Here is an 11,169-nt window from a genome sequence, read left to right on the forward strand (position 1 = left end):
TAACACCAGCAGTCAGTAAATCAAAAGACGAATTGCGTTGGAAAAAATATGTCGTCAGAGACCTCTCCTGAGTAATGAAAAGCAAAGATGTCAGTCTAGACATTAAGGTTCACCTCATTCAGGCCATGGTCTTTACAATTATTTGCTATGCTTCAGAGAGCGGGACAATGACTAAGGATGGCAGAATAAGAATTGATGCCTTAGAATTGTGGGGCTGGAGAAGAGTCTTGAAAGTACTATGGACTGCCAAGAAAACAAATAGTTCTGCTTGGAGAGGGTAAAACCAAGTTTCTCCTCAGAGGTTAAGATTTTAAAGTTCTATCTCACATACTTTGGGCTTGTGGTCAGAATAAACCAGTCCCTGAAGAAGGACATCACATGCTTGGAAGGGTGGAGGGACACCTCAGGAAAGGAACACCCTGGATGAGATGGATTCATACAGTAACTGGGGCAATGGGGGTTGTTGATATCAGAATTAGACTGGCTCATGACAGGGCAGGATTCACAGCTGCTATACATCGGGTGCAGGAGACTCAATGGCTCATAACAACAACAACAACAACAACATGTCAGTGTAATTTTTTTCTTTATCTTTTAAATTGTTTGATGCTCACCTGCACAACCCAGAAATGAAGTAGGCAATGTATTTCATAGCTTCTCACTGACATCTAAGAAAGTTGTTCATATTACTATATGAAGACTAATAATTTATTTTTAAATCTTTTTTTCAAAATCATGTTCACTGCTGTAGTATCTTTAAGAATGCTTCTTTTCCTCTACCTTAGAAACAAGATGGAAAATTACTCCATCTCAGGTTTTCAGGTCAATACTGGAGAAGCTTCTTGGAGAATTATAAGAATGATTAAGGACATTATGCTTAATTAATCATGTTGGTAAAGGGAAAATTATTTACAGTTCTAACGTTGTTGTTATGTTATGTGCTGTCGAGTCGTTTGCAACTCATAGCGACCCTATGTACAACAGCCCTAAGCCCTGTTCTATCCTGAGCCAATAGCACTGCATCCAACACGCCCATCCCAATCACCCCAGTCACTGAATCAATCCACCTCATAGAGGCTCTTCCCCTCCTATGCTGTCCCTCCACCCTACCAAGCATGATGTCCCTCTCCAAGGACCTGTCTCTCCTCACAACATGTCCAAAGTATATCAGACGAAGCCCCAGAATCCTTGCCTCCAAGGAGCAGCCTGGTTTAACTCTCTCTGGGATGAATCTGTTTGTTTTCTTAGCAGTCCATGGTACATTCAATACTCTTCTCCAGCACCACAGCTCAAAGGAGTCAATTCTCCTTCTATCCTCCCTAGTCATTGTCCAACTCTCTGCATCAAGTGCATGAGGTCCTCCTCAGTTTTGCATAACGCAGATTGTTAACAGATCTTCCACTAATCCTGAAGCCACACTTCTCCTCATAGAGCCCAGCCTCTCAGATAATCTGCTCTGCATACAGGTTACAGAAAAGGTATGGAGATAGGACATATCCCAGGCCAGGAGCTGATTGTGGAACAGACCACCAACTACTCATTTGCAAGTTCAAGCTGAAGCTGCGGAAAATAAACCGAATCCACAGGAGCCAAAATATGACTTTGAGTTCATCCCACCTGAATTTCAGAATCATCTCAGGAGCAGGTTTGAGGCCTTGAATACTAACGAGAGAAAACCAGATGAGTTGGGGGAGGATGTCAAATGTATCATCCAGGAAGAGAACAAACGGTCATTACAAAGACAGAAGAGGAAGAAAAGACCAAAATGGATGTCAGAAGAAACTCTGAAGATTGCTCTGGAGAGTAGAGAAGCCAAAGCACAAGGAAGACTTCAAGGTACTAAAGAGCTGAACAGAATTTTCCAAAACGCAGCTCGGAATGACAAAGCAAAATACTACAATGAAATGGCGAGGAGCTAGAGTCAGAAAATCAAAAGGGCCGAACTCGCTCAGCATTTCTTAAGCTTAAGGAACTGAAGAACAAATTCAAACCTCGAGTTGCTACAATCAAGGATGCTTTGGACAGAATATTAAATGATCCAGGAGGTATTAAAAGAAGATGGAAGAAATATACTGAGTCATTGTATCAAAAGGAATTGGCAGATACAGAAGAATTTAATGAAATAACATTTGAGCAAGAGCCTATGGTGATGAAGGAAGAAATTCAAGCTGCTTTGAAGGAAATAGCAAAAAATAAGGCCCCAGGAATAGATGGTACACCAACTGACGTATTTCGGCTAACAGATGCTGACCTGGATGTGCTCACCAAGTTGTGCCAAGAAATCTGGAGAACAACCACTTGGCCAGCTGATTGGAAGAGATCTATATTTGTTCCCATTCCAAAGAAAGGTGACCCAACAGAGTGTGGAAACTACAGAACAGTATCATTGTTTTCACACGCAAGCAAGATTCTACTGAAGATTATCCAAAAATGACTGGAACAGCACAGCAGCCGAGAACTGCAGGAAGTCCAGGCTGGTTTCAGAAAGGGTCGTAGTATTAGGGTTATTGCAGCTGAAAGCAGGGAATACCAGAGGAATGTCTATCTGTGTTTCATTGATTATGCAAAGGCGTTTGACTGTGTGGATCATAACAGTTCTAATAGTTCATCTAAATACATTTGTGTATTTAGAAGTTTTAGTTCTAAATCTTTAATGTCCAAAACATGTCTGTATCTTAAACTACTCAAAAGTTGTCTATTTTCCACTTCACTTATAGATGAATTTTAGGTTTAAAATAATTTTCTCTTTCAAAATATCATCTACTCTTTACTTCTTGGGAGCAGAAAGCATTTTTCTTTTTGTTTTATTTTCCTTTCAACTTGTTTGTTCGTTTTGGTTTGTGACATTTTAAAACTGTTAGCCAAGTATTCATTACTTTCAGTTGTGTTTCAAAATCCTGGTAATCCATAGTCAAAAGACACACACAAATTATGTTGAAACGAAATTTAGCAAAGGTAATGGCACCCATCAGCTGCATTCTAGGGCATTTTTTTAAGGAATCAGACATTTAGTTAAACTTATTTGTCATAATCTGAGAGCTCTGGTGGCATAGTTCACAGATAATCAGTAGATCACACACATCTGGTTGTTCATATCCATAAGAGATTCTGAGAGAAGAAGATGGGCTATATGTCTTGTGTGATTTACAAATTTAGAAACTCATTGAAGGGTCGAGTCTGAATTAAGTCCAAGTGGACAGCTATGAGAGATTTGTCATAATTCAGTGAAATATGAGGCTAAAGATTATGAAGTAGGCTTATTCAGACAATTTATAGCTAATTACAAAATTCTTATCAGGTTCTTTACGCAGGTACATGATACATGAAGTTCTACGTTACTGTAATTACAAAATGGCTGGATAGAACTAGAAAAGTCAAAATTCTAAATCAAAGCAAAATCTTAAAATATTTAAGAAAGAAGTCTTGTTTCCCAGATGTTTTAGTAGGAACTGACCATGAAACAACATTTATTCAATAAAAAAAGAAAAGAAAACTCCCCTAAATATATATTTTATTGTTTGATGTATTTCTGTTTTATTATTTAATGCAGCTTGAAATTATAGAAGTTTTCACAACTAAAATGTTATTATCATTATTATCAACCATAAACTCTGGTGGCTTAATGGTAAGAAGCTGTGCTGCAATTTCAAAGGCATGCAATTCAAGGCCACCAGTTGCTCTGCAGGAGAAGGATGGGCCATCTTCTCCTGTGTGATGAGACTGCCTCTGAAAATCCTCCAGAGGAGGTCCACATCTATGGTTCACAATAACAACAACAACAACAACCATAAAGTAGGATAGAAAACTAGTACCTAATAAAGATCATTCAGGCATGTCCTTTGCTGAAGAAAGAAAAGTATTTCCAATGTTAGTTAATAATCAATATGCAAGGATATGCCAATTTACTGCTTTAAAGTTTTAAGAAAAAATTATTCACTAAAATTAAGGATTATCTCTTCAAATAGCTTCATAATAAAAGTGTCTTCTGAATTAAGTTAAATCCAAATTGTCATGAGCTTCTGCTTGTTTGTATTAAGTGCTGTTGAGCCAGTTCCTACTCATAGTGACCCCATGCACATTAAAACAAAACCTTTTCTGATCCTGTGCCATCTTTACAATCTCTACTGTGCTCAAACTCATTGCTGCAGCCACTGTGTCAATCCATTTCCTTGAATTGTCCTCTTTTTAGCTTATTCTCCAATGTAGTGAAGAATAAACTATCACTGCATTTTTGTCTTTCAAATTCTTAATACTGGCATTGTTATGTATCACATTGATCCTGTTTACAGTAACCCTGAACCCTGCTGTATCTTGAGCCAATCTCATTGTCTCTGACACATCTACCCCCATTACCCCAGTTGCTGAGTCAATTAATCTCACCCAAGGTCTTCCTCTCTTGCCTTGTCCCTCTGCACTTTCAAGCACTATATACTTCTCCAAGGACTGGTCCCTCCCAGAAATATGGCCAAAGTATATCAGATGGAGTTTCAAAATCTTTGTCCCCAATTTCCCCAGTTGCTGAATCAATTAATCTCATCCAAGGTCTTCCTCTCTTGGTTTGTCCCTCCACACGTCCAAGCACTATATCCTTCTCCAAGGACTGATCTCTCCTAGAAATATGCCTAACGTATGTCAGATGGAGTTTCAAAATCTTTGTCTCCAAGGAGCAACTTGGTTTCACCCTCTGTAGGACAGACCTGTTTATGTTCTTGGTTGTCCATGGCATGTTCAATAATCTTCTCCATAACCACAACTCAAAGGCATTGATTCTTCTTCGATCATACTTAGTCATTATCCACCTCTCTGATGTATAGCAATTAATTGTGAAGACTATAGCTTGGATCAGATGCACCTGAGTCTCTAGACTGACATTATTGCTCTTCAGTATTCTGGACAAGTTCCTTACAGTAAATTTTTCCCAATGCAATTCATATTTTGATTTCCTGATAAATTTAAAGATCAGCAATAACTACTGAGTTAAGAAAAGTTAGGCGTACTTTTAGAATTTAGGTGCTCCAAAACTTTTTGCTCATGAAGGTAGCTCAGATGAAAATTCTAAATCTCACTTAAACCTCTACCCAATATTAGAAATCTATTTCCCATACTCGCTTCTCCCTCAAGACCCAGAAGCTAAGGCTTTTCCAATTACAGTGCTATGCTTGAAAATACTCAAATCTCTAAATAAAAGCTCTATCTGGGCTCTGAGGTAAGAATTTCTGTGGGAGTTACACAACAACAAATTTAACTCTGACAGAACTGTAAGGCTCTGAGACTACAGAACCAAAGGGAAAGTTAGGTGCATTTCTTTTTCATGCCTGCTAAAGAAAATTAGCTATTTTTTTTAAAGAGTTTTATTACTCATGCTGTGCAATCCCCATAGAAAACAATACAACTTCTACCTTTGAGAATCTATTCATTAAAATTTTATGGTCTCTAAAGTTCAGAAAATTTTTCTGAGCCCTCAAAATTTTCAAATTTTCATATGGCCTAAAAAAGAATCCCTAGACAATCTCAAAAACCTCTACATTCTAATAGTTTATCTAAATCTAAATGTGTATAGGTATCATGTATTCACAGGCAATTAATAAATTGGTGTAAAAAGAAATCAGGAATGAAATGAGATGAATACAGGTTTACTTTTATCATGAAATAGAATTACATTTCCTGAAGCATATTCTTAATTATTCAGAAGACCAAGTATTCATCTACCTGGACTTTATCAATAATGAATATGTCTACCTTAATGTACTTTTACTGAACTCTTTGTGTAGTGAATCATCTGCATTCAACACCATAAAAGGTTCAAAGTTTTTAAAACTTAAGTGTGATATCAACAGTGAGTGCTCAGACTTCGGTCTGTTTCATTATTTATATGTTTCTACTGAGTTCTCTCATCTAATCATACACCTCTAAAGAGAAATATCTGCTGATGCCTCACATTATTTTTCCAACTTGATTTTTTTAGATGGATTCTATAGCAACTCATTGAACTGTTTACTTGATATTTCCACTTGGATGTTGTTATTATGTGCCGTCGAGTCACTTGAGACTCACAGTGATCCTATGTACAAGAGTCCTAAACACTGCTCTATCCTGTGCCTATCTCACCATCTCCGCAACACTCACTCCCACCACCCCAATCACAGAATCGATCCATCCCATCTAGGGTCTTCCTCTCCTGAGCCATCCCTCCATTCTCCCAAACATGATGTTCCTCTCCAAGGATAAGTCCCTCCTTGCAATTACGGCCAATGTATGTCGGATGAAGCTTCAGAATCCTTGACTCCAAGGAGTATTCTGGTTTCACCTTCTCCAGGACAAACCTGTTTGTTCTCCTAGCAGTCCATGGTACAGTCAACACTCTTCTCCAGCACTGCAGCTCAAAGGCATCAATTCTCCATCATCCCTAGTCACATTCCAACTTTCTGGTGCATAGCACATAATTGCGAAGACTATAGACCAGATCAGGCCCACCTTAGTCTCTAGCCTGATGTCATTGCTCTTCAGTACTCTTGAGAGGTCCCTCAAATCAGACATCCTCAACACAATTTGTCTCTTGATTTCTTTGCTGCTGGTGGTACCAAGAGTGTTGACTGTGGAGCCAAGCAAACGGAAACCGTTAACTATCTTAATCTCTTTACCATTCATACTGATGCTACCAATTGGGCCAACACGCCTACACCCATTACCCCTGTCACTGAATCAGTCCATCTCATCGAGGGGTTTCCTCACCTGCACTGTTCCTCCACGCTCCCAAGCATGACGTCCTTCTCCAAGGACAGATCCCATCCTCCACGTCCAAAGTGTGTCAAGTGAAGCTTCAGAATCCTTGCCTCCAAGGAGCAGCCTGGCTTTACCCTCTCCAGGATGAACTTGTTTGTTCTACTAGCAGTCCATGGCATATTCAATACTCTTCTCCAGCAGCACAGCTCAAAGACATCAATTGTCTGTCATCCCTAGTCATTGTGCAGCTTTCTGATGCATAGCAAGTAATTGGAAAAAACGTGCCCTGTGTCAGGAGCACCTTAGTCTCCAGACTGACATCGTTGCTCTTCAGTACTTTAGTACTTCAGTCAATACTCTGACAGCAGACTTTCTTAATAAAGTTATTTGGTTTTTTAAATTTTTTTTAAATTTCCTGGTTCCTAGTACCAAGAGTGTTGATTGTGGAGACAAGCAAACTAAAGCTGTTAACAATCTCTGTCTCTTCATTGTCTAGCATGCTGTCACTCAGCCCAGTGGTGAGAATAAACGTATATAAAATAAACATTTAGAATGTTAATTATAGGCTTTTGGTTCAAATCCACCAGCTGCTTTGTGAGAGAAGGATAGATACCCTTCCCCATGAGATTGATTGTCTCTGAAAATCAATGGAAGGACAGCTTTGGGTCTGTTCTGACTTGACAACAGACAGTAACAATAACCACAACCATATATAATTAACACTTATTGTTCAAGAGGGATCTCTCCAGAGCTTAGTGGTAGGGAGTTGCATTGCCAATTCCAAGACATATGGTTCAAATCTATTTTTATTCAGTGGGAGAAAGACAGGAAATCTCTCTTGAGATTTACTACTTCTGAAAATCCTTTGGAGGGTCAAATATTCATTGATTTAAAACTCATGCTACAAAACAACAACATTCTGTACATTGTGATACAACACATTAACCATCCTAGCCTTTCTGTCCAAAGGCTTTAATTTTGTGATGTATTGTAATTCTGGGTTTGGCGCAAGTTGTTCATTGTGTTAATGATGTAGAATTATGGTTGGATGCATCTAGAATTTTTGCTTTGTAAGAAGGTATGGCCCAAGTTATCCCCCTTAGTTCCCTTGTGGTTGTGGCTTTTACCTCTGAGATCCTGTATAGAGGAATGCTATTAGAAGGTTTGACCCTATGTCACTTCAGATAGTGCATCTACCTTAATCCAGCCATTCTAAAAACCACAGTATGCAATCATCAATTTATTGCTTAATAGTCTCTGAAACCAAAATAATTACCCTGATTCAACTACCTGTGAAAAAAGTCTTATTCATGGATTTAGTACTTCCTAACTTTCACAGTTCCATGAGACATTTCTCTTATGATTTGTGATTTTCCTGGAAACAGTATAGGGGGAAAATCAAGCCCAAAGACATATATTGGACTGAGAAGGCAATGGGAGGAATAACAGTTGAGGTTACAGGTTGATGTTTGAGATGATGGAGTAGTATGGAAGTTCAGAGAATACCTGCATATGGGACACTTTGATTCTGTCTCATATGGACCAGTTTTATTGTAACTTTTTTAAAAGAAACTATCAGTACATAATTAATTCAAATATGATTCAAGTTGGAGTCAGAAAAGGCCATGTAACATGAGATACCACTGTTCATATCAGGTGGATCTTGCCTTAAATCCAAGAAGCAGAAAGATGTCTGTGTGGATCATAATAAATTATGGATAACATCGAGGAAGGGGACATCCACCTAGCAAGCTAAATCAGCAACATCAACCCTGGTGGTTAAAGGGGTGGCAGGTGTCTCAGCCAGTTTGCCCTCACATCCTATTATGGATAACACTGCAAAGAGTGAGGATTACAGAACACTTAATGATATTCATACTGCACTTGTACATAGACCAAAATGCAATCGTTCAAATAGAAAAGGAGATATTACACGGTTTAAAGCCTATACCTTTACCTACACCAAAAATGTTTGGGTTTTTTTTTAATTTAAAAAATTAGGAAACACTGTCTATATTAATAGTGATTAAATTTAAAAGACGGTGTGAGAATGATCATATGGACCACAAAGTGAATAAATGAATGTGTGAAACACAGTGTATGTGAATGAAGCAGAATGTATAAAAATTCTACATACAACCCAATAAAAAATAAAAAAATACATTTAAAGATATTAAAAAAGAAAGATATACATATGGATTTCTCCATATCTATTCAAATTGTATGTAAGTATATCATTTGAGAAGCTGAACTCTAAAGAATGCCTCAACAGGATCCGAGAAAGACTCATCTGCATTATGCAGATGACACAACCTTACTTGGTGAAAGTGAGGAGGACCAGAAACACTTGCTGTAGAAGAAAAAGAACTACAGCCTTCAATATTAATTACTTCTCAACACCAAGAAGCCAGAAATCTTCACTCCTGAACCAATAGACAACATCAGGACATACTGAGAGAATATTGTAATTGTCAGTGATTGCATCTTACTTGGATCCACAATCAATATTGGTATCAGTAGTCAGGAGATCAGGAGAAGTATTCCACTGGGAAAATTTGTAGTCAAGGACCGCTCCAAAGAGCAATGCTGTCACTTTAAAGACCAACGTGAGGCAGACCATGTACCTAAAAAAACAATTGAAAATACGATGGTTTGGATCAGACATACTTTTGTCTTTAAATTTACATCCTGATTCTTTAGTACTTTAAAGAACTTCTTAAAGGCAGCTTTCTCCAAAGCAATATGTGAAGATTTCTTGATTGCTGGGTGTTAACTGTGAATCCAAGTAAAGTGAACCTCTTCATAAGGTCAATCTTTTCTCCATCTATCATGATAGATAAAAGGTTGTCGCAAAGACAATGGAGGAAGAAAAGACCAAAATTGATGTCAGAAGTGGCTCTGAATATTGCACTAGAGAGTTGAGAAGCCAAAGTAGAGGGAAGAAATCAAGACATTAAGGAGCTGAACAGAAGATTTCAAAATATTTTACTGTCTATCAATTCAGTAGGAATAATTTTTGAGGTTTTATTCTATGTTGACATGTAACCTATTTTGAAGGTTGTAGTTTTTTCTTATTCAGTCTTTTGAGCCTTCTTCACGTTTGGCAAGCAAGGTTAATATATCGGCATAATGTAGGTTGTTGAGGAATCTTCCTTCAATCTCAATGCTACGTTCTTCTTCATATAATCCTGCTTTGAAGGATTTTTCTTAGCATACTAGTTGACTAGGTATGGAGAAAGGATACAACCCTGATGCACATCTTTCCTGATTTTAAACTAGGTAGTGCTCTCTTGCTCTGTATATAGGTTTCACATGAGCAACATTATCCATTCTGAGAGTCCCATTTTTCTAAATCTTAGATGCTAATAATAATTATTACTAGCTAACTGGAGAAAGTGCAGCTAAGGTGCTTATTAAGGGTGGTTTGAAAAGGCCAGTCCTTGGAAAACAGCATCATGATTGGAAAAGTGGATAGTCAGCAAAAGAAGGGAAGACCAGCCATAAGTGGGTTGACAAAATGGCTGGATCAGTGTTCTCAAGTATAGCAGAGACAGTGAGAGTGGCACAAGATACAGTAATGTTCAGGCCCACTCTTCATACGGTTGCTTTGAGTCCTGGTCAACTCGAGGACACCTAACAACAACTACAAATACCAAACGTTAATAATAATTATAGATGCTAAGTGTCAGATACTTTTCGAAATTTGAGCATTCAGATTAGAAAGACTAGGAAGAAGAATTGGCCACCCACTTCTGAAATAGCAGGCCTTTGAAAACCCTATGTACATAGAGCACACTTAGACTAGCAGGTAGGGCAACAGAGGTTGAGCTTTCAAGTACTGAAATACTTAAGAGGAGGAACAGTTGTAACCAAACACTAGTGGTTGGAACATGGAATGTGAGAACTATGAATGTAGGAAAATTAGATATTGTTAAGGAAGAAATGAAACACATAAATAGTTATATACTAGGTATTCGCGAGATGAGATGGACTGGCATTGGACATTTTGAATCAGGCTATCATATGACTTACTATGCTGGAGATGAAAAGGTGAGGAAAATGGGGTTGATTTCATAGTTTAAAAAGTCATTTCTAGGGGAGCTCTGGTGGCCTAGTGGCAAGGAGCTGCAACTACAATTCCAGAGGTGAACGGTTCAAATCCATCAGATGCTCTGCCGGGGAAGGAGGGACAATCTCCTCCTGTACCAGTCAGATCTGATTTGACGGTACACGCACACAAAAATAATAAAATTAAAAAAAAAATTTAAAAAAAAGTCATTTCTAGATGAGCCTTGAAATACAATATTGTGAATGACAGGATAATATTCATATGCATAAAGGAAGTCCAGTGATTACCACTATCATTCAAACATATGCACCAGCAACCAGAGCGAAAGAGGAAACAGAAGATTTCTACCAGCTTTTGCAGTCAGAGATTGATTGAAC

This window comes from Elephantulus edwardii, unplaced genomic scaffold, assembly GCF_000299155.1.
Source record: "Elephantulus edwardii isolate Elephantulus edwardi_28Jun2011 unplaced genomic scaffold, EleEdw1.0 scaffold00240, whole genome shotgun sequence".
Classification (NCBI taxonomy): Eukaryota; Metazoa; Chordata; class Mammalia; order Macroscelidea; family Macroscelididae; genus Elephantulus; species Elephantulus edwardii.